The following is a 23,304-nucleotide window of genomic DNA, read 5'->3' as shown; positions in this document are numbered from 1 at the left end:
TGCTCACTTTTGGGGCACGTAAGTTTCTAACTTTTTTACCTGGTTACTGCAATGACAACACTGAGAGACTCTGAGACTGATACAGATGTTAAATTACATTTTTCAACGTACTAGTTTTCCTATTGAGGAGGTTTTGTCTGTACCCCATATGCGTTTTTTTTCTCATGCATTGTCTTTTTAGCGATTTCAGCCAGTGTCTTGCACCGCTTTTTGACTGACCAGAAACATCATTTCAAAGTAAGTTTTTCATTGCTTCCAAATCCTTGCCATTTGTTTGAACCATTAGCCTTTGGCATCTTTAGAGCTCTTTTATTGTATTTCCACACAGAATTACACCAGCAAATCACCTCCCTGAAGTTCCCTGAGGAAGGAGTCTGACACTCCGAAACACTGCCGTGTTGGAGCGTGCACTTCAGGAAGTAAGACATTACTCCCCTGGCTGGTGGAAAACGTCAAGAGCAAACATTTGTAGTGTTGACACAGTGTTTGTTTCTTAAATTCTTACAGCAACCTATGATTATTCAAGCCCAGAGTTGCAAGGGCTTGACACTATAAGCCATTATACTACTGAGGCTATGTATGACGGTTGCAAAGTAAGTTTACATTGAGTTCTTTACATAGCTGGATCCTTTTGTATTTTGACAGTTTCTGATTTTCAGCTATCCTGAGTTGTTTAAAAATACTATTGTCAGAATATTCTCATTTCTGCAAATGGCTTCATCAGATTGGAAGGACATTTTCAGCTATTCAGCAGAACATGTTTCTAATATAGCTCAAGAGACATCTCTTTTTTCAGACACTACACCAGCAACCACTCCACCCGATAATTTGGGTGATTTATTGATTCTACACAAAAGGAATACCCGCGCAGAGCTTCATGGCATTACGATGATAGAGTATGTCAAGCAACAAGTCATCCCACGAGGACTTCGCATTAACAAAGCACCACTCATGTTTACAGACAGGCCTGACTTTCTAGCCAAATGGGCCGCAATTTTGAATAAGTGTTCTTTAGATTTAATGCTTTTAATCATCGAATACACGAAAGTTATCACTGAAGAAATCCAAGCAGAAATCATTGTGGTGGAAGATGACTTTAAAGCCTCTACGGATGTGGAAACGGCGCAACAGTCCTTGGAAGAATTACAGGGCACCATTGAGAAATTCAAAACTGACATCAAACGCAACAAAGTCACTAAATTTAAACGCCACAAAAGTGACTATGACAATGGCAGTATTTACACATGGCTCCATAAGAAGGATGACAAAGATACTGCTTCCAAAAAAGTTGCCTTCGCATCATCGGAAGACTCCTCTAATGGATCAGAAGACCATCCAGTTTCCCGTGGTTCACGCCCGCCTACTTTTTTAGAAAAACGCCGTTATCCATCCCGTCCCCCAAGACCTTACGGCAGAAAACCTCGTCAACAACCTCCTCCCGAAGAGGATGCACAGTGGCACAAACCGTTCACACGGTCACAAAACCAGAACAATCGTCGATAATTAACTTATCAAAATATCATTTGACAACAGCGGAAGAACAGGTGTTGAACCGAGGGCTGTCTTATGTTCCCACCAATCGTCATGATTCTTTTGCTTGCCGTATCCAGTTATACAAATTTTTCAGATTCCTCATGATTAAACATTATTTTTCTAAAAGCCCACAACATACATCTCTGGATCCCTCTATTATCAAGAAAAAATCCAGTTGGATACCACCGGGTATGGTTGACGAACAAATCAAGGCCTTTCAAACCCTTGTTCTCCAAGAAGTGTCGGATATAGAATCAAGACATTACCACACTTTTTTCAATCTTTCTTCCACAGAAAATCGGGCTCTCCAGGCATTATCCACCAATCCGGAAATAATCATCAAACCTGCTGACAAAGGCGGAGCTACCGTCATTCTGGATCAACAGGATTATCGCACAGAAATCTTACGGCAACTAGATGACCAAAAATATTATCAGTTATTACAAGATGATCCTACCCCCCCATTATCTCTCAAGATTGGCAACCTGCTTAAGATTGCACTTGAACAAGGTTTCCTTACTGTTAAGGAATACAATTTTCTTAAGGTAGAATATCCACGTACCCCTGTCATTTATGGGGTTCCCAAAATCCATAAAACTCTAGTACACCCGCCCTGTCGGCCCATAGTCTCAGCTAACGGCTCCATCTTGGAACCCTTAGCCAAATTCATGGACATTTTTCTTCGAGTCCCAGTCAAAAATGCCACTTCATATATACAAGATACCTCAGACATGCTGAATAAACTATCTATGGTCAGTCACATACCCAGTAGTTATTTCCTAGTCAGTTTAGACATTGAGTCTTTGTACACAAACATCCCGCAATTGGACGCACTCAAGCTTGTCCAAGAGACTGTTGAAAACAGGATGAGACCGCAGCGCATTCCGTCAGAATTTCTGGTAGAATTGACAGAAATCATTCTTTATAACAATTTTTTCTCGTTTGAACAGCAGTTTTATCTCCAAACCCATGGAGTAGCCATGGGTTCACCTATAGCACCAGACGTCGCTAATCTATATGTGACTCAATTCGAGGAAAAATATGTCTATCCATCTCCTCAATTCCAATTCGTCCAATTGTGGTCACGTTACATTGACGATATATTTTTCATCTGGACTCACACAGAAGCACAATTGCTACAGTTTCACCATTTTCTCAATCACATTGATCCACATTTAAAATTCAGCATTGTCTATGATCAAAATTCATTAGCATTTTTAGACATTAAGATTATGAAGGATTCAAAAGGTATTAGCACTACGCTGTTTAGGAAACCCACCGACCGTAACAATTACCTTCGCTTTCAGAGTCACCACCCTAGAAAATTTAAAGAAGGTTTACCAGTGGGCCAATTCTTCAGACTTCGAAGACTGTGTTCTGACATTGGAGACTTTCATATACAGGCTGGACATCTCCGCAACAGGTTTTTAGAAAGAGGATATCCCACCCGAGTTATTCGAAGAGCCTATAAAAGGGCCACTTGTTCTGACAGATCTCAGCTTTTACAATATAAACGTCGTAATGAATCTCCCAGTATCATCTGCGTTCTGCCATACACAGAACTCACTACTCACGTCAAACAAGCCATTATGAATAATTGGCACGTTCTCAGTCCCCATTCGCTGTTTCACGAACCCCCCATGTTTGCATATTCTCGAGGACACAACATCAAACAGAAGGTTGTCAGAGCAGCGCCACGCTCTCAATGTGGTTCTTCACCAGGGTCATTTACAACATGTGGAAAATGCTCTTGTTGTAATCAAGCTTTGACTGGTTCCCATTGGACTGATCCTCATACAGGTTTAAAGATTGTTCACAAACATCATGTTGATTGCAACACAGATTTTGTAATTTATGTACTTCAGTGTCCCTGTAATAAAATTTACATAGGACGCACTCGACGCAAGATCCGCATTAGACTTGTAGAACACCGGAGTAGGATCAACACTCAGGACATCAAAGCTCAATTAGTCCAACATAGCATAGTCCACACACACACATTTGATGAATACAAATGGGCTATCCTGGAACACATTCCCCAGCATTGGAGAGGAGGCGATAGAACATCTCAGCTCAACTATAAAGAAAATCGTTGGATTTTTCAATTGCGTTCCACAGAACCACAGGGACTAAATGAAAGAGTAGAATGGTTTTCCCTCACTTAATATTACATTTCACATGGATTTTTCTTTCCTTCTCAATACTTCATAAGGTGTTTTTTAAATACCACAATCTGTGTATGGTTTTCAATTTTGACTATACAGTTACTACTATAACACGGTTTCCTTTTCATATTACATGAGCCATGCACAGGCCTTTTAATTCTATTATGGGCCATCCAGGAAAAAATTTTTACCTAGTAAGTATGGAGTTTCCCCCACGCGATGCCCTGCATCTTTGATTCATTTTGCATCTGTTTCGTTTTTTCAAAATGGCTGCCGCATGACGTCATTGCCCATATATGGACTTCAGTTGGGCTAGTATTTTCCCACATACGTCATTAACCTAATATGGTCATCACCAAATTTGGAGGTGCATTCGTCATTTCCTGCCAGCACTGACTTCAGTCGACAGGTCCCCTTTAAAACCGGCGTTTTTACCCGCGGTTCTCTGTCACTTTTAGCGGCAAGAATCTCGGCAAGGCTGCTCACTTTTGGGGCACGTAAGTTTCTAACTTTTTTACCTGGTTACTGCAATGACAACACTGAGAGACTCTGAGACTGATACAGATGTTAAATTACATTTTTCAACGTACTAGTTTTCCTATTGAGGAGGTTTTGTCTGTACCCCATATGCGTTTTTTTTCTCATGCATTGTCTTTTTAGCGATTTCAGCCAGTGTCTTGCACCGCTTTTTGACTGACCAGAAACATCATTTCAAAGTAAGTTTTTCATTGCTTCCAAATCCTTGCCATTTGTTTGAACCATTAGCCTTTGGCATCTTTAGAACTCTTTTATTGTATTTCCACACAGAATTACACCAGCAAATCACCTCCCTGAAGTTCCCTGAGGAAGGAGTCTGACACTCCGAAACACTGCCGTGTTGGAGCGTGCACTTCAGGAAGTAAGACATTACTCCCCTGGCTGGTGGAAAACGTCAAGAGCAAACATTTGTAGTGTTGACACAGTGTTTGTTTCTTAAATTCTTACAGCAACCTATGATTATTCAAGCCCAGAGTTGCAAGGGCTTGACACTATAAGCCATTATACTACTGAGGCTATGTATGACGGTTGCAAAGTAAGTTTACATTGAGTTCTATACATAGCTGGATCCTTTTGTATTTTGACTTAAATTATGCCAGCAATTATGTAAATAAATAACGTTCCAGCAATTATGTAAGGAAATAAACACTTAATCATGTTACTAGTTACCACGAGGACGGCTCCTTGCCCCTCACATATTCTCTTGTATATTGCACTTTATCTTCGTTCCCCCTTTCTTGTTTCCTACTCCCAGTTAAAGCATCCTTGTTATAATGTAACTTTATACTCCTTCAAACTGTCTCTTGTTGTTTGGTTGGTTATATTTACTGCCTAGTTCGATGTAAACCGAGTTGATTTGATTTGTATCAAGAAAGTCGGTATATAAAAGCCTTTAATAAATAAATAAATAAATAAATAGATATGCTTGAACAGTTATAGGAACGTGACCCATATCAGATAAAGTGTCCCTGTATAAGGTGTTGCCGAATCTGCCTGCCACTGAGCGTGCTCTCCTGGTGTCCAGCAGGAAGACAAGGGTGATCGCAGGGCAGATCAGGACGTATGTCCTTTGGTAGTTCATGCCGTAAAGCCACATTATGGAACATGCAGCAGAGCACAACAATCTTTGCCACTGTTGGTGGGACATACTTTAAAGCTCCACCCGTCTTGTCCAAACAGCTAAACCGACTTTTCAGAAGGCTGAAGGTGTGCTCTATGACATTACGGGTAGCACTTAAGGCCTCGTTGTATCTCAGCCCTGCCGGCATGTTAGGCATGTGTATGGGGGTGAGTAGCCAGGGCCTGCAACCGTACCCTGAGTCTCCTGTGGCAATGACAGAAGTAAAGCATGAATGTTACTGGCAGATTTCACTGGCAAACCACAACATCCACTAAGTGTATAGAAACTACCCAGTCCCTTTGCTGTGGTGTGAAACGTGATGAGGGTTGGCAGAGACCATGTTAGTATTATTGTTCTTTGCTACACACGTTGTCAACATGTACACAAAGGGAGGTGATGTGTGCATTACAACAGCATCTGATGTTAGCAATGCAGGTATTGTATGACAGGGCCTCGCAACGCAGCAAAGGGTACAGATGTGTAGGTGCCTGCCAACCTTTAACACATGCATAAGAGTACAGAAACGTGTTGTACCAGCTAATGGGTTTCTTCAGGCAGTGGCTGTTATTTGCCATCATGGTAATGCAGTGTGTGCTTCATTGAAAACCATTAGACAATCCAGACACAGAAAATAGAGCACCACTGCATACTTAGTTCCGTCCACCCATTACACGCTATCTCATACGATGTATTCACTTTGTTCTAGTTATTGAGTTATCTTTCCACTTCTAGCTTCTTCTTCTCCCTAGTTACGTCTCCCCTGTTCAATGTAACTTTCATCGCTGCATGTTTGCTTTTGCTATTGTTATTATGATTATTTTGCTATTGTTATTATTGTTATCATACCCCTGTTCTATGTAAACTGATATGATATGATTTTTTTCATGAATGTCGGTATAAAAAAGCATTAAATAAATAAAAATAAATAACATGCAGTGCATACTGCTTGTGATAAATGTGTGTGATGCAGTACAGAAAGTATAGGGCACAATGTTCTTGAGCCATCAACAACAGGCCATATGTGAATGTGCTCTGCTGGCAGTGTATACAGTTCATGGTTCGCATGCACATGCAAGTTCTTACAGCTTTGAAGGGGAGGATAGGAATGGGAACTTGTAATTTATAAATACATGCAATGCATACAGTGCATTCATACTTTACTGCAAGTGCTTTCTGCTCTCACAAAAATTTGCCAGCACTTACAAATTTAGGATAAGAAAATAACCTTGGACAATGTGGGGCATTCATAACAGAAAACCAGATGTGTTATGCCACTGATTGCATCCTCCACCACAGCTAGCCACTGCCTGTTTGTTGACATGGCCCACATATGGAAAAGCATTGATGTACCTGATAAAGGAAACAGTGTCTTACTTATAAGCCAAGCCTTACCATACAGGCCAGCCTCAAAATTGTCAAATAGGCACGATTGCCTAAGTATAAAGGAATCATGGGCGGCTCCTGGGTACCTTGGCACCACGTCCGGGATGCGCATTTGAGTGTCGCACACCACTTGTACGTTGATGGAGTGGAACATTTTTCTGTTGCGGTATGTCTTCTCCCTCCGACAGGGTGATATGATGGCCACGTGAGTGCAGTCGATAGCTCCAATGACATTGGGAAAGTGTGAAAAGGCATAGAAACCTTTTTTCAAATCCATCAAGTGCTGCCTGTCACAAGGAAAATATATGTATCGATCTATGTGGTCACTTACAGCTGCACTGACCAAGTCAAGACAGCGTGAGAAGGTTGTTTGGGACATTCCCCCCACTACCCATACAGTGGTTTGGAAGGAGCCACTTGCCGTGAAATGGAGGACGGCCAACAGTTTGGTGAGGCCAGGGCCAGTGCATGACCTTGCCGTCACTGGATCCAGATCCCCTCGGAGGTCTTCATATAACTCCAGGATTGCCCAAGAGTTGAGATGATACCTGCTAACCACAACATCATCAGGCATGCCCAGCAAGGATGTACATGGTTGAAAAATATGCTCACTATATCTCCCTGCAGGTAGCTGGGCACGTGGATGTCGCTGCCCAGGACCAAGACCCCTCCGCTGCGCTGCCCCTCTATGTGCTGCTGGTACTTCCCTGGGATGTCTTGGTAGTGGCCCTGGGTCCTGTTCTGGTTCTTCGTCTTGCACATGTGATCGCAGGCATCGACGCTGCTTAGGCATGAAGAATACCCGTACCGGTACTACTGACACTCACAAAAAGCAATCAGGAAGGAGGACCTGCTAAAAACATAGTTTTGTCTGGTCCAGGAATGCTTGGTAGGTGTGTTTGTATATATTGTTGTCTTTATCGTGCGCAATATGCGCCAGAATAATATCGTGCACCACGATTGTGCACGGTATACTGACAACGGCAAGAAAAAAGCTGTAGTTATCCATGTTACCAGCCCATGATATTATGTGTTCTACCCCCTACTTTAAATTAACTCCGCCAAAACTCCTCCCACCTGAATACTAAATTAACTGTTTGACTTCGCATTTCGCGAAATGCCGTTAAGGCACGCGTTAAGGCATTATCGCACGTGATGCGGTTAGATTGGTTACTAGGCATTACAGAGAATGCCCTGTTAGTGACCTTAGATATCGAGTCATTTTACTTGAACATTCTTCAGGCGGAGGCAATTCAGATTGTTGGGGAGACGCTCAAAAGGCGGCTTAATAATTCTCATGTTCCTACTAGATTTTTGGTAGAATTATCATCTTTAGCACTGACTAATAATTTGTTTCTTTTTCAGGGAGATTTTTTCCAGCAAGTAAGGGGAACAGCTATGGGGGCCACGATGGCCCCCTTTATAGCTTGTTTATATATTTCAAATTTTAAGACTACTTTTCTGTATGGTTCTCCTTTTTGGTCTCAGGTCATGGTGTGGCTGCATTACATCGATAATTTTTTGGTGTGGCATGGAATAGAGGATTCCTTATCTCAATTACTCTTGTTTTTGAATGTGTGTGCTAATAACTTACGGTTTTATCACAAACTGAATACACGATGTGTCTCATTTTTGGGCATCAAGGTTTCATGGTGTGGGGCACAATTTGTTATTGTCTCTTTAGGAAACCTACTGATTGTAATTAGTTTCTCTGATTCAATAGTTGTCATCCTTGACGGATGAAGGAAAACATTCCTGTTAGCCAATTGTTTTGGCTTTGCCAAGTTTGCTCTAAATTGGATGATTTTAAAGCATCAGCTCAGATGATGTGGCAATCTTTTGTAGATTCTGGCTATCCTAGGCAGATCATTAAAAAAGCTTATAAAAGATCTAGGTTTTCTAATCAAGATGTGTTACTTAAGAAGAAAGCTAATATCTCTACAGATAGGGTGGTCTCTGTTCTTCCTCATACTCATACTACACGTGATGTTGTATGGATCATTACAAATCACTGATCTATTTTGGGAAAATTTTCAGTTTTCTACAAACCTCCATTGTTTGTGTATAAACATTCCAAAATTTGAGAGACTGGTATCGTCTTTTTTGTCACAGCTCAGTTTGCCTCACAACACATCAAGATCTGGACATCATCCGTGTTGATCATGTAGTGTATGTGAACTGTTGCTTTCAGCTACAACTTTTGTACATCCCACTACCCAATATGTTTTCAGACTGCAGGTTTCCACTATGTGTTGATTGAGAAATGTAATCTATATTATTTTATGCCCTTGTCAGCTGCTTTATGTTAGGCAGACAAGTTGCCCTTTGAAGACACGAGACGGAACAGTTTAAATACTGTCTGAATGGAGGTGCCCTTAGTACAACATTGAGTAGAGGTAGGCCATTCTTCTCAAGATTTGCGGGTTTTGGCAATTCAGCAACTCTCTCCATATCCTCAAGGGGAGAATTTATCCCATCATTTGATACAAATTGAAAGAAGTGGATCTACTGCATAGACTCTGTTAAACCAAAGGGTTAAAATGTTAGAACAGAGTGGGGGATATTTTTATGATTAATAATATATTGGGGTTATGTTCATGGGGTTGCATTCTTTGACTGCTTTGTTTGTGATCAATGATTGCTAGATTGCCATTGGCTATAATCATATGGATTGCCATTTACTTCTTTTCTGAGCGGTATGATTGGTTTTGTTCTCTGGGTGTGTGTTAGTTGTTACGGGTTGGCTATCTTGATGGCAAGGGTAAGCACTGATTGGTTGGTTGGATGGAAACCATGTGTTCAATTTAAAAGCCTTGTGAGTTATGTAAAGCAGTCAGTATTTTACCACCCTTTCAGTCAGCAGTTGTGTCTCCCAGGTTGGATCGTTTTGAAAGACTTGATCTTGAAGTAAATATTTAGTGTTTATTTTGTGGATGTGATTAAGAACATAAGAACATAATAAATTGCCATGATGGGTCAGACCAAGGGTCCATCAAGCCCAGCATCCTGTTTCCAACAGAGGCCAAAACCAGGCCACCAGAACCTGGCAATTACCCAAACACTAAGAAGAACCCATGCTACTGATGCAATTAATAGCAGTGGCTATTCCCTAAGTAAAATTGATTAATAGCCATTAATGGACTTCTCCTCCAAGAACTTATCCAAACCTTTTTTGAACCCAGCTACACTAACTGCACTAACCACATCCTCTGGCAACAAATTCCAGAGCTTTATTGTGCGTTGAGTGAAAAAGAACTTTCTCCGATTAGTCTTAAATGTGCTACTTGCTAACTTCATGGAATGCCCCCTAGTCCTTCTATTATTCGAAAGTGTAAATAACCGAGTCACATCTACTCGTTCAAGACCTCTCATGATCTTAAAGACCTCTATCATATCCCCCTTCAGCCGTCTCTTCTCCAAGCTGAACAGCCCTAACCTCTTCAGCCTTTTTTCATAGGGGAGCTGTTCCATCCCCTTTATCATTTTGGTTGCCCTTCTCTGTACCTTCTCCATCGCAACTATATCTTTTTTGAGATGCGGCGACCAGAATTGTACACAGTATTCAAGGTGCGGTCTCACCATGGAGCGATACAGAGGCATTATGACATTTTCCGTTCTATTAACCATTCCCTTCCTAATAATTCTTAACATTCTATTTGCTTTTTTGACTGCTGCAGCACACTGAGCCGACAATTTTAAAGTATTATCCACTATGATGTCTAGATCTTTTTCCTGGGTGGTAGCTCCTAATATGGAACCTAACATTGTGTAACTACAGCAAGGGATATTTTTCCCTATATGCAACACCTTGCACTTGTCCACATTAAATTTCATCTGCCATTTGGATGCCCAATCTTTATCCTGTTGGACTCTATACCCTCCCGGACATAAAGTGCCACACCCCCACCAAGTTGATCCTCCGTATCATTGCGATATAATTTGTATCCTGATATAGCACTGTCCCATTGGTTATCCTCCTTCCACCAAGTTTCTGTGGTTGATTTTAGATGTGACTTTTTGAGGGATTCATTACATTATAAATGTTTTTAATAGATATTTTTGAAAAACACTATCTAAATTTTATGTACTTGCAGTTGAGGTAAGTTGTAGATATTTGTTTTTTGTCGGGTTTTTGGTACACAGTTATTTATTTATATGTGTTTTGTTTTTTGTTTAGTCTGATGTAGCCTCTGGATTGAGGTGAAACATGAGCTCATGTCGGGTGATATGAATGAATTGTACTCAGGAACATTATTATTAAACAGCTCATAATGGCTTTTTGAAGATTGTTACAGACAGCGCTGACATTATACAATCATGGTCCCCTGAAGATTGCTCTGTCTTACTGTCTGATGTGGAGAAATTGATTCAGGAGAAGAACAGTATGGCACCTTAATGTGGTTCTGTATTTGAGTAATTAACACGTTTTGCTGCAAAGATTTTCTGGATGTAACAAGCATAAAATATTGCTTGAGTGGGTTGGGGGGTTGTGTTTGTTTTTATTGTTTTGTCTATACAATATTGTATTTTTATTGGGTGGATTTTGTTTAAGTCTATTTACTGTGTGTATGTTGTAGTTTATGGGGGTGGAAATAGATGTGTGGGTTGTTTATAAATAAAATTTATTTAGAAAAGTATTTGAATTGTTATATTAAATGGTATTTGTAAATTTTTGGTTTTTCTAAATTGTGATTATGATTTTTGTTAAATAATTGTAATACATTTTTATTAAAGTTATTGATGTATTTATATGCATATATATTGTTTTATAGACACTTTCCATGAGTTTTTCAGATTATATTTAGTTGGATTGGTATTGAGTTAGCCAGTCGTTGTTTTCCTGATTGTTTTTGTTATTCCTACCTTTGTGGATTTTTCACCCAGATTATTTATTTGCTGGGAAATGACAGCCCAATTCCATCATCTTCCAATAGCCACATCAACTCAAGTTCAGATCGTACACTATTGTCCATGTATAATCTGAACTGTTCAGTTATGACCATAGGTCCTTATTCAGAAAGATGCAGTCATCGTTTTTATAAAATCTTTTAGTCCTGCAAATGAAGCCCCAATCCCCAGGAAATCCATAACTCTTCTCCTTACACCAGAGAAAAAAGCATGCATTGAAATTTCTTGTATGTATATCCTTTTTGTCCCCTTTGCATAGTTACACCTCAGAAAAGACCATTATTCTTGACAGCTTCCTAAGATACTCCCTGTGTCTGTCCTGATTTCTTGACTGTTTCTGACTCTGATGCTTGAATCACTTGATCCTTGGCTTCATACCTTGCAGCATGCCTATGATATCCTCTATGCAATGCTTCTCATCCCTGTCCTGGAGGCACACCTAACCAGCAGGGTTTTCAGGTTATACATAGTGACCATGCATGAGATAGATTTACATACATTGGAGACCCAGGGTATGCACATCTATCTCATGTATATTCATTGTGGCAATCCTTTAAACCCGACTGGATAGGTGTACCTCCAGGAGAGGCGTTGGAAACACTGCTCTAATGGACAGGTAAAATATTCTATGCTGACTTTACATCAAAATACAACAAATAACATAAAGGCTTATTTGATGCCCACAGCAGCATCAGAATCTGAACCCAGAATAACTGTTAACAGAAAGATTCTAAGTTTACTTCTTTTTGTTTGTTTTTCACCTTTAAAAAAATCCTAAGTGCTCTAATTAATCACTGTACAAATGGAAAGTCAAGCAGAATGAGTGAATTATAATTTGAAAGGCTGTTCACATGTACCATGTGGTGCAAGCCCAATAAACATTAAGCCAAAAATGGCAACTGTAACAATAAATAAGTGATTACCAGAATTTGATTGTCACCCCTACAACAATGATTTATTGCAGACTACCAGGATGTGTGATTTCACACTATGGGACGTACAACAAATACGATGAGACGGGAAAAGAGCCAGGATGGAAGCTGGAAGTAATGCAACTAATGCCTGTGACAGAAGACAAACAATCTAGTTAGACAAATGAGTCGAAGAACATTACAGCACAGTCAAACCAACGTATGCAATATATCTCCCAATCAGTGTAAACAGAGGTATAGGATCACTGGATCTATCGTATCAAATAACAGTAAAAAGTCACATTAATGGGCCAGCCATTGTCAGTAAGCCATTTGTTACTGCAGATTTCCTGTCCTGTTCTAACAGCCAGAACATAACAGAGAGAAGAAAAAGGGAACGTAAAAGAAAATATGCAATTAACTTGGGATTTAAATTGTAGATGGACTGCCCCTGTTATTCCTCGGCTCCAAAATGGACTTCATTTGGCTACATTTGCCCAGCTACCGATTGCATAGCATAATACAGCCTTAGATTTAAACCCATGGAAAAAGAATAAGGTAATATTCTTCCCAGCACACTTGACTGGCTGCATGTCAGCACATGTGTATGCTGACCTTCAATGGAGCAATGGAGGTGAGGGGATTGACCAAGAATAGGAGTATTGCATATGTATAGTTTTATTGTATAAACAAGAAATAAAGGTCAACAAACATATTGTATATGCTGCCTTTTTATTGGGATAACTTAATATATTTGTGACTAGCTTTCAAGAACACCGGGTCAGTATATGGCAGGGGAAGGCAACTCCAGTCCTGTAGTACCAGTAACAAAACTAGTTTTCAGGATAGCTGTGAATGCAAATATATCTCATGTATATTCATTATGGATATTCTGAAAATCAGACCTGTTTGTGGAACTCCAAGACTGGAGTTGTCTACCCCTAGCATAGAGCTATGGATGATGTTGCCTGGGGCGTGATGTGTTTGTAGGAGATTAAGAAAGCTGAAGAAGGAAAAGAGAATAATTTACAGCTATAGGAGGACTCTAGGACCTATGTACAAATGGGTGCTTGCATTAATACCCCGTCAATGCTGGCATTAGGTAACATGATATTTACTTTTCTTTTATCATTATCATTGGTCACCCAGTGGTAACACTAATGAACATGCAAATAATGATCCTTTTAAATCATTTTAATAAACTCATTAGGTATTAATGTTGGATATGCTATCCAGTATTCATTCTTTTTTTTTTAATTAACTTTTTATTCATTTTCATTCTTTACATCACATTCCATATTCATCAATTTGTGAATGAAAAAATAATTTTTAAGCAATAATGGGGGCGCGTATAAAGCGGTTCCTCAAAGGAAATATCAAATATTTCTAAAACATTAGCACACCTTGTGACGTCTGAGAATCATTATTTACTGCATCAAACCTTAACCGCTAAACTTTTGGGTGGCCATCCAAAAACTTAAGTAAATCTATTGGATCAATAAAGATATATTTGTTATCCATTTAGGTCAAAACACATTTGCACGGGTAATCCAGTATTCATTCTTAATGAACTTAATGTGGTCTACTAATGCCATAAAAGATAACTACTCCTCAGGAAGTGAAATTCATTTGAGCTTCCTAAGTAGAAGAGCCCCACTATCCAATTCCAACAGGCACTTAAGGACTTCCAAGGCCTCCTCCCCCTTATGTTCCTGAAGGAACAGTGGGGGTCAAGTAGACGTAAAGTCCTTATGTGTCTGGGGATATTTCAGAGAAGGATTTATTGGGCTTGAAGGCCCTTACTTGTCTAGTGGAGATTGAAGGTCCATAATGTTCCTGGGGATGGAAGGGCAGAAGGGGACAAAAGGGGCCACAGTCCCTTATGTACTCTAGAGAATAGAGGAGGTTAATCATGCTAACCAGGGCGTACACTTTGAGACAGTTAAAATCAGCTACATGCACTACTGAATACAGCAATTTTAACTTGGTTATGCTGCCTTTAACATGTCTATGGGAATGCTATAGTATCATGAATCTCGTTAGTATTGTTCATCGGGAAGTAAAACCCAACATACCAATGGCAATAAAACCAGCAGGTAATGCATGTGATGATAAAACCAGCAGGTAATGCATGTGATGCCAATTTTAAAACTGGTTAGTCCTTGGGTCTCTATAGCGAGTAATCCACATTCCATTTTACGTCCCTTCTGTTTGTTTCAAAGTGTTTGATCATTTTAATTTGAAATATCTTATGTTCTTGGATAGTTTTAAAGTTCTGCTATGGTAGTTTGGAAGTTCTTAATAGAGATGCGCTTCGGGTAAAATGTTCATGTCGGGCTTTGTTTTGGGGCCCCCCACCCTGCGGGAATTTCGTTTTTCCCATGGTTCGGGGTTTTTTTGGGGGGGGCCCTGATTTTCGGGTTAGTGCGCACTATCGGGAGTTAGTGCGCGCTAACTCAAAAATGAATTTTTTTCCGAAATTTCAATCGTTTTTCGGTTCTTTTGAACCATTCCAAATTAGGCAATTTTGTTGACATTGCCTAATTCAGGAAAAATGGTTTCACATCCCTAGTTCTTAATTGAATATCCTCTGGCAGGAGTAAACAGCTCAAAGTATTAACTGAATCCTTTAAGCAAAAAGGCTAAAACCCTAAAGTCATCTCCAAGAAAATTATGTCTCCACTTAAAACTTCCAGGGAAAAACATACCCCAGTACAAATAGAGGAAAATCAGAGCGCAGGTACCCATTGGTAGTAACATATAACCCAGAGGTAGAAAAACTAAGGAAAATCAGAAAAGACCTACAGCCACTTCTACTGGAAAAGGAATCACTGAAAGAAATGATCTCTGCTTCTCCAGTTTTTACTATCCAGCAGCCACCTAACCTCAAGCAAAAGCACAGCATGAAACTCAAGGAGAAGAAAATGACATGAAACCCTGCAGTTACCAACATGGGAAAGAAATTCAGCATAAAGGAATTACATTCATACTCTACTGACAAGGGAGTTTATATCATCCAATGCAGAAAATGTGGAGAGAAATGGGTCAGACATTAAAAACATGAATGAAGTCTGACAGATCTAAGACAACTGGGAAAGCACCGTTCCAGGTCAGTCCACGGCACTGACAACCTTATGATAAGGATATAAAAGGACCTATTTAATAAACAATGCCGATGTCTATGCTAACATTAGCCAGTTATGCCAGGTAAAAGTAGGCTGGTGCATGGGTTTCAAAGACCTACATGGATGTGTAGTTTAATAAGGAATTGATTATGCAAATGAGGTCATCCGCATGGCAAAAAAATATTACACGATGCTCACCAAAGTGTACAAGAAAGTGCAACATAACAGGCATTTTCACACCCTTTTTTTTCTGCCTGGGGAGCTTAGGGACATTTCAAAAAGCATTTACTGGAGTAAGTGAGCTTTTGAAAATTGCTACAATATACACCATTGGATTGTCCATAGGATTTACTCGCGTAAGGGCTTTTGAAAATTGCTACGATAGCATCTTACATTTATGCGTGCAACTCCTTTCAAAATTACCCCCTTAGAAAGGGAAGACTATTTTCTCCCATTCAGCTACCCATGGGAAATGTTCTCAGTACTGGAGGAGGAGGTGGAGGACAAAAGACTGGGCAGGAGTTGGAGAGAAAGAGATGAGCAATGCTGACAGGGAGAGCAGGAGGAGGAGGAGTGCAGCAGTAGTGCAGAGGGTCCACACAGCTGAACCAAATAGAAACCTTACGCAGCCACACCATAGGATACTCCTGCAGGGTCTACAGGAGGGAGAGGTAAGCCACATGAATTGGCTGAGCTCAGTTGACATTATGGAGTTTTATGAGGTGCTGAAAGCGCCAGAATTTCGAAAAATGTCCCATTTGCTTTAAACAACAAATTCCTTAGCTCTTGTTAGGTGTTCCACAGCATTACTCTTTGTAAAAGTGGCCTAGTAATGAAGACCTTAAGACACAAAGAGGATCTTTTCTATTCTAAATTTCACAAAGGAAGACATCAGTCCTCTAATAGGCAGATCACTGATATTTAAATAAAAGACAGCATAGAAGCCTAATAAATGATGGCAGAGAAAGACCAGCCAGCCAATCCAGTTTGCCCAGTTATCACGTCCATACTGCTAAGGACACATCCCAGCTGCCAGCCACAGGATATGACCTCCTGTAAGATTTTTCCTTATCTAAAAATGTCTGGGGTTTTTGGGGGTTTTTTTGTCTTCCTTCTTTGTATTCCAATATTTTGGGTAGAAAAGCATACAAAATCCTCATTAAGTTCCCTCCCTAACCTGTAATAATCTAAATAGCTAGCAATACTAGCAATGTTGTTACCCAAACATCTGGCCTCATAGGTCCACTGTGTAGCATGGCAGTCAGACCCAGTTACAGTTAAGTTTCCACTAGCATTTCTAGCTAATTACACAATTTATAGCCTGCCAGACAGACTGTGTTGCTAGTTTATTCTACTTTGACAGCCTTCAGACAGCTGAGCCACGTAGATGCCCGTGTTACTGCTAGGGTGAACAAAATATTTATTGATCATTTCACAGAATGCCCGACCCGGGCCGAGTTTCACCCATCAGCATGGGCTACTTCAAGGACTATATTGTTCCAAACTGTTTGAAGAGCCAAGTTGTAATTATGGCCAATATTTCTCGTTCAGAAAAGTAAGGCACAACTTCAACTCAGTTTTAGGATGTGCAGCAGCGATGCACCGGCCGGCATTACTGCAGACCGGAAGCAAAAGAAGAAACTACTAATTCAACTTTGGACCTGCTTTTTGCGTGGATACTTTTTTTGGTAAAGTTATGTGAATACTTTTGAAAATGTATGTGCGTACTTGCGAGCTCCTCCTCAAACCCGCCCTCAGAATGCCATCTTTTGCCACGGGTAAAATTAGGCACATTCTGGTACGAGACTCATAATTTTACCTGGAAATAGGGTGAGTCATTTTCAAAGGCCCCATTCCTTTGGGTAAAGCACCCAGATGTTTTTGGATAAGGAGAAATCTTACAGGAGGTCATATCCTGTGGCTGGCAGTATGGACGTGATAACTGGGCAAACTGGATTGGCTGGCTGGTCTTTCTCTGCCATCATTTATTAGGCTTCTATGCTGTCTTTTATTTGGCTTTGAAAATTACCCCCCCCCCCCCCTTACCACAGAGAGCAGAAAGCACGACTTAGTGACAAGCATTTAAGCATTCATAACGCCGTACTCACCTGGTTCAACATCAGGTGTGGAGGCTTCCAGAATATATGGCAAGCAGGTTAATATGAAAAATAGATGTCCTAGCAGTAACACAAAAAAAAGCACGGAAGCCGATCCAATATAGCAGAAATGTGAACAAAACAGAATTGAATCAGTGTCGGGGTAAATAATAGGCAAAGAAATGACAAAGAAAAGACTGGAAATATACCTATAGTGCTTCAAGGGATATACAGCTGTTTATCATCCGCATAGATATAGTGTATTACACCCAAACTTTTTAGGAGTAATGCAATTGGGGATACGAAAATATTAAAAAGTACTGAGGAAAGCACAGGTCCTTGGGGGTACCCCTATATTTAGGGGTCTACAAGAAGAAAAGTCATTTCCTGCCCTCAGTTGCATCAGTCTACCAGATAGGAAAGATTTAAACCAACGTAATACTGTGCTCTTTATGCCAACCTGTTTTAACCGAGTTATCAATAAATCATATTTTATTGTGTTGAAGGCAGCCAACATGTCAACCTGTTCCAATATGACAACTGTACCTTGTTCAAACGTGTAATATAGATCATCCAAAAGAGAAGTCAATAATAATTCTATGTTATGTCCCTTTTGAAATCTGAACAAATGGCTATTGAGAACATCATGTTCCTCCAAAAACTCCTCTAACCGGACCAAAACACATTTCTTGAGAACTTTTGCTAATGTTGGGAGGTTTGATAAAGGGCAATAATTTGTTATGTCATAACAAATGAGAGGCTGCTGTTTTTCTACATGGGCCTCACAGTTACTTTTTTAAGGAAATCTGATACTACTTCTTTCAGTGATTTATTTATTATTATTGTCATGACTTCAAAGGAAATATCCTTCATACCTTTAACAACAGAAAATGGACACAGGTCTAGGTGAGAAAACGTAGACCGTAACTTATTCACTACTATGGTAAGTTCTCAACCTGACCCGGACCTAGAAGAGGTCCATTCTACTATTTGAGTGCTTTCATATAGATTATTAACAATAATGAAGGAAAAGATGGTACCCCCAAATTATAGAATCAAGGGGATACCCAATTGTATTTAAGTTATATATTATGGATGCAACCAGAAAGACACGTTTAAAATACCAAACTATTTCTGTTAAAATATTTATTCAGTAAAGTTTTATACTGGAGCAGCAACAAGGAGCTCTGATTATTTATTGATGTGCCCCAGATAAAGTCACAGTCAGCACCTTGGGTCTTGGAAGTTAAGCCTTCCTCCCATCAAAGAATCCACATCAGGGCTGGAAGTGAATGAGTCAGGGACTCGGCCTGTGTACTAAGCATGAGCCTCTTTTCCAAAGAAGAAGCCTAGGGAGGGATTACACCCAGGAGGTAAAGCTTCCACAACTGGAGTACTCCATGTGAGGTCTCGCCAGGGACCTATACAACAGCATGGGCATGTATTTTCTACTAGCTATACTTCTCCACAAGCACCCTAGCATTCCTCCAGCTCTGGTCATCGCCTTGTCATGCTGTTTCCTTACATTGCAATGATCAGAATTAAATCATCCTAACATCTTTCTTGTTTGCTGGACATTAGTGACTCAAACCTTATCGTATCGCACTCCCTTGGATTACTGCACCAAAAATGCATAGCTCTACATTTTTCATTTTGAAACATAGCTGCCAAGCAGCTGAGCATTCTTCAAGCTTTCTCAAATCACTTCTCATTTTTTCCACTGCCTCAGGCATTTCCACTACATTTCATATCATAGTATCTGCAAAAAGACAACATTTTCCCCCAATCTCTCTGCAATATCACTCACCAAAAACAGGACTGACCCCAGAACCTGTGGCTGAGGTACACCATTGATCCCCTTTCCTTCCATAGAGTGAATTCCATTTACCGCTACCCTTTGTCATCTATCACTCAACCAGTTTCTAATCCAGCCCCCATCTTGGGGCCCATTTTCAGATTGCTCAGTTTATTTTTGAACCTCTTGCAGTAGAAAAAAAACTTTGTTGAAATCCAAGTAAACCACATCCAGTGAAAATATGCTTCATCCAATTTTCTAGTCAAAGAAATCGATCTAATCAAAGAAATCTATCAGATTCATCTGATATGATCTGCCTCTGGTAAACCTGTGCTGGCTTGGATTCCCACAACCAGTGCACCTTACGTTTACCACCACCAAAATTAGACTGATGGGTCTATAATTTCCAGCCTCCTCCCTGTTACCATTTTCAATACCACTAGGAGGGATGGGAATTATTTTAGAATTAATAATTAGGCTGAGGAAGATGGGAAGTATAACCCCTACTGGCGGTTTGCATAGGTGTAGGGGCACATAGGGCTCTTGGGGCTATTCTCTGCACTCCACTCACTCTCACACAGATCTCATGGATCCAAGGATATTGTATCTTATTTATTTATTTATATTCACTATTTCTATTCTGCTGATCCAACAATCTAGGCGGATTATAGTCAATATACACAGTAAAGCATAACAAAACCTTACGCAACATAAAACGTAAACATGCCAAAACAACTAAAAAGCAACATTGCTATACATCTCTTGGGGGAAAAAAAATAAACATAGCTCAAGCAATACGTAGTCTGGGAACGCTAGAGAAAAGAGATAATATGTCTTGATACAGTTTCTCCGAATGGACATAACCTTGAGATAAACTGGTACTCTCTTGTTTTAATTTTAATTTTCCTTTTGCAGTTTTTCCAGTTTTTGATCTTATCAAATATGTATAGATTGGTATATATAATGGATGTGCTTCTGGGTTAAAATTTGGTGCTAATTATATAGAAAAGCTGATAGAATCAGGTCGGATGCTCTTCAACATTAACTATTTTTCAAAGGATTTTGGGCAAAGTCATTTTTAATTATCTGGGCGCTTAAAGTTTTTTTAATAATCTTTTTTCAGATTTGCGCTTTTGAAAACATATGGCAATGGACTTACAGGATATCCCAATTGTGTGCACTGTATGCAATTGCAGCGAATACCCCACGATGCAGAATTCTCATTCAAAACAGGGACTGTGTTGGGGTTCTTTCAATTACATTGTCATCCTTCTGCGGATGACTTCTTGAGATCATCTTGAAAGGTAAGTTGTTTTTATTTACAATAATTAAAAACAGATTGTCAAAAAATACTGCGGATAGTCATACTAATGGACTAGACCTATGATTAAGCATAAGACAAACGAAGGCCATTTAAGTTTGAGCCGGTAGTGCTTATTTTGAAGGTCTATATAAATATATATATATATATAATATATATATAATAATATATAATATATAATAATATATATATAATGTAAAAATGGTACGACTTCCGTCATGCTATTATCCTGTTACAATGTAAACTGATGTGATGTACCCCAACAAATGTCGGTATATAAAAGCAAATAAATAAATAAATAAATAAATCTATAAGTAATCTATATTATATCATATGTGTATGTAGGTCTTTATTATTTGATTCCAATAATCTCCTCTCACTGAGTAGGACATTGTTGATTACCTCAGTGGTGTTTAGTTATCACCTTGGACTGGGGTTACACTAATTTCTCCAAACTGATGGCCCTTTTCACTGTCTACTCCAGGCTAATCTTCTTCACTGCTGTCTCTGAATGGTAGCAGGGGAAGGGCTGAATTAGGAAGCAGAGTAGCACCCATTTGCTCTGCAATGTCTGCTCTAGGCTCACCCCCTCCCTCTCCTTCTGATCCCTGCACGCTGTGTAGGAGGCGAGGGGCCAGACACAGGCTGTTATTTATAACATGGTCATGCAGATGCTTGTTGGTTATTATCAAAAAAGACTCACACTTGATGGCTCTTCAGTCAAGTTTAAGAAGTTAAGTGAATGTTATTTCCACAAAACTTGTTTAAAAAAAAAAAGTGAACTTTGTTTGGTAAGGGACCTATGATTACGATTCTGGGTTCACTGCAGACGTTTCCAGCATTCATTGTTATGCTAGTCCCATTATAAGATTTTTCACAAACTTTATTCTCGTTTATGACTATGTTATAAATAACAGCATCTGGTCTAGCCAGTCTGCCTCCCTAAAATAGGAGGACACATTTTAAAGTGGAAATCTTTTTCTTCCTACCTTTAAACTGAAGTTCTGTTTACCTTCTAGATATTAACGGTCTCGTCATTTTTTCCTTCCGTAGGGATATAATCCTAGTTTCCTGGCCAAATTTCAATATGTACTGTATAGTCTGATATACTTAAATTATCTCTGTAAAAAAACTGAATGAGATAAAAAGAAATGTTTCACTTTTTAAAAAATATACATCAAAGGATTATTCCCATCAGTATTTACTGTTTTCAACTAATAAATTACTGAGAAATGTATTTATCTTAAAAAGCTAAGAAAAATGTATTGTCTCCCTTTTTCAGCTGTTTCTAACTGTATTTACTAACAGAAGAAAAATTAAACACTTTGATGGGGATGAAGAAACTTACTGGGGAGACTGGATGGACCATTTTGGTTTTCTGCTGTCATTACTATGTTACTATGATGTGAAGGACTTCAAAGAGGTTTATAACAAGCACTTAAACAGAGTTAACTCCAGAAGGCATTTCCATTGAATTGCTTCCCATATGTTACAAATATATGAGGCCATCTACCCTCCGGTTACAATAATCTTTGTAAGTAAATGATACTGTCTGTGTACTTTGCAATATTTCAAAAAGAAATAGAATAAGCCATAAATAATACTTACTTTCTACCATTTTAACATTTTTGTGCCTTATCAATTTTCGTAACTCTTTAAATTGCTCAAACAAAGTTATATCTGCTGGAGATTGAATATATTAAGAAGAAAATCATAAATTAACCCATGTGGAATGAGAGCCGATTATTCCATATAGTCTGCAATATGATTTTTATGCTACTTTTAAAATAGACCAATCAAATACAAAGAGTGTATGCAGATTTGTTACTTTTGCTAACCTGGCTGCTTTCAGAAGTGCAGAGGAATTGTGGGTGTGTGCAGATCTGCCAAGTGTCCTGCCAAGGCAAATTTTTGTTCATGCCATGCTTTTTGAATTTATATTTCAGTGCTTCCTCATACTCATAGACCTGCTTTTTCACATTTGAAATCATCACTGTATGTACACTGCATGTACCAAAATTTATCAAAAAGGACTAAAGGTTTTCCTGCAGAATCTGGATCATTTGCTAATTTGAGGAATGATTTGAAGAATCTAATATCTAATGATTTACCAGTAACATTTTGATCTGAAAGAATAAGAAATCCTTCTTTTCTGCATTTTGAAATACTACACCGTACACAATGGGTACATCATTTCTAGAATTCAAAAGTTAGCTATTGTGTTTCTTCTTTTACTGCCCTTAATAAACAAAAGATAAAACCTTTTTCTGGGTATTGTGCTACTGTATAACCAACGAGTCTATCTCCCCCTACTGGGCCTATTAGAAATAAAACCTGTACTGTCTTCCTGAATATCTTCCTGGTTTGTTACAAGAAAGATTTGGACATCCATCACAAAACATCAAAACCC

The 23,304-nt window shown here is 39.3% G+C and overlaps 1 long non-coding RNA gene across 1 annotated transcript in view; it reads left to right on the top strand.

Annotated features, from left to right (window-relative positions):
* The window catches only part of LOC115100901, a 32,237-nt gene extending 9,236 nt beyond the window's left edge, over window positions 1-23,001 (top strand). Inside the window, exons 2-3 of the long non-coding RNA XR_003859205.1 lie at window positions 20,697-20,877; window positions 22,177-23,001. This is a non-coding gene — a long non-coding RNA (uncharacterized LOC115100901). The remainder of the gene's footprint in view (window positions 1-20,696; window positions 20,878-22,176) is intronic.
* Window positions 23,002-23,304: the final 303 nt, after the last annotated feature.

This window comes from Rhinatrema bivittatum, chromosome 1 (genome assembly GCF_901001135.1).
Source record: "Rhinatrema bivittatum chromosome 1, aRhiBiv1.1, whole genome shotgun sequence".
Classification (NCBI taxonomy): Eukaryota; Metazoa; Chordata; class Amphibia; order Gymnophiona; family Rhinatrematidae; genus Rhinatrema; species Rhinatrema bivittatum.
This window is presented reverse-complemented; position numbering and strand designations above follow the sequence as displayed.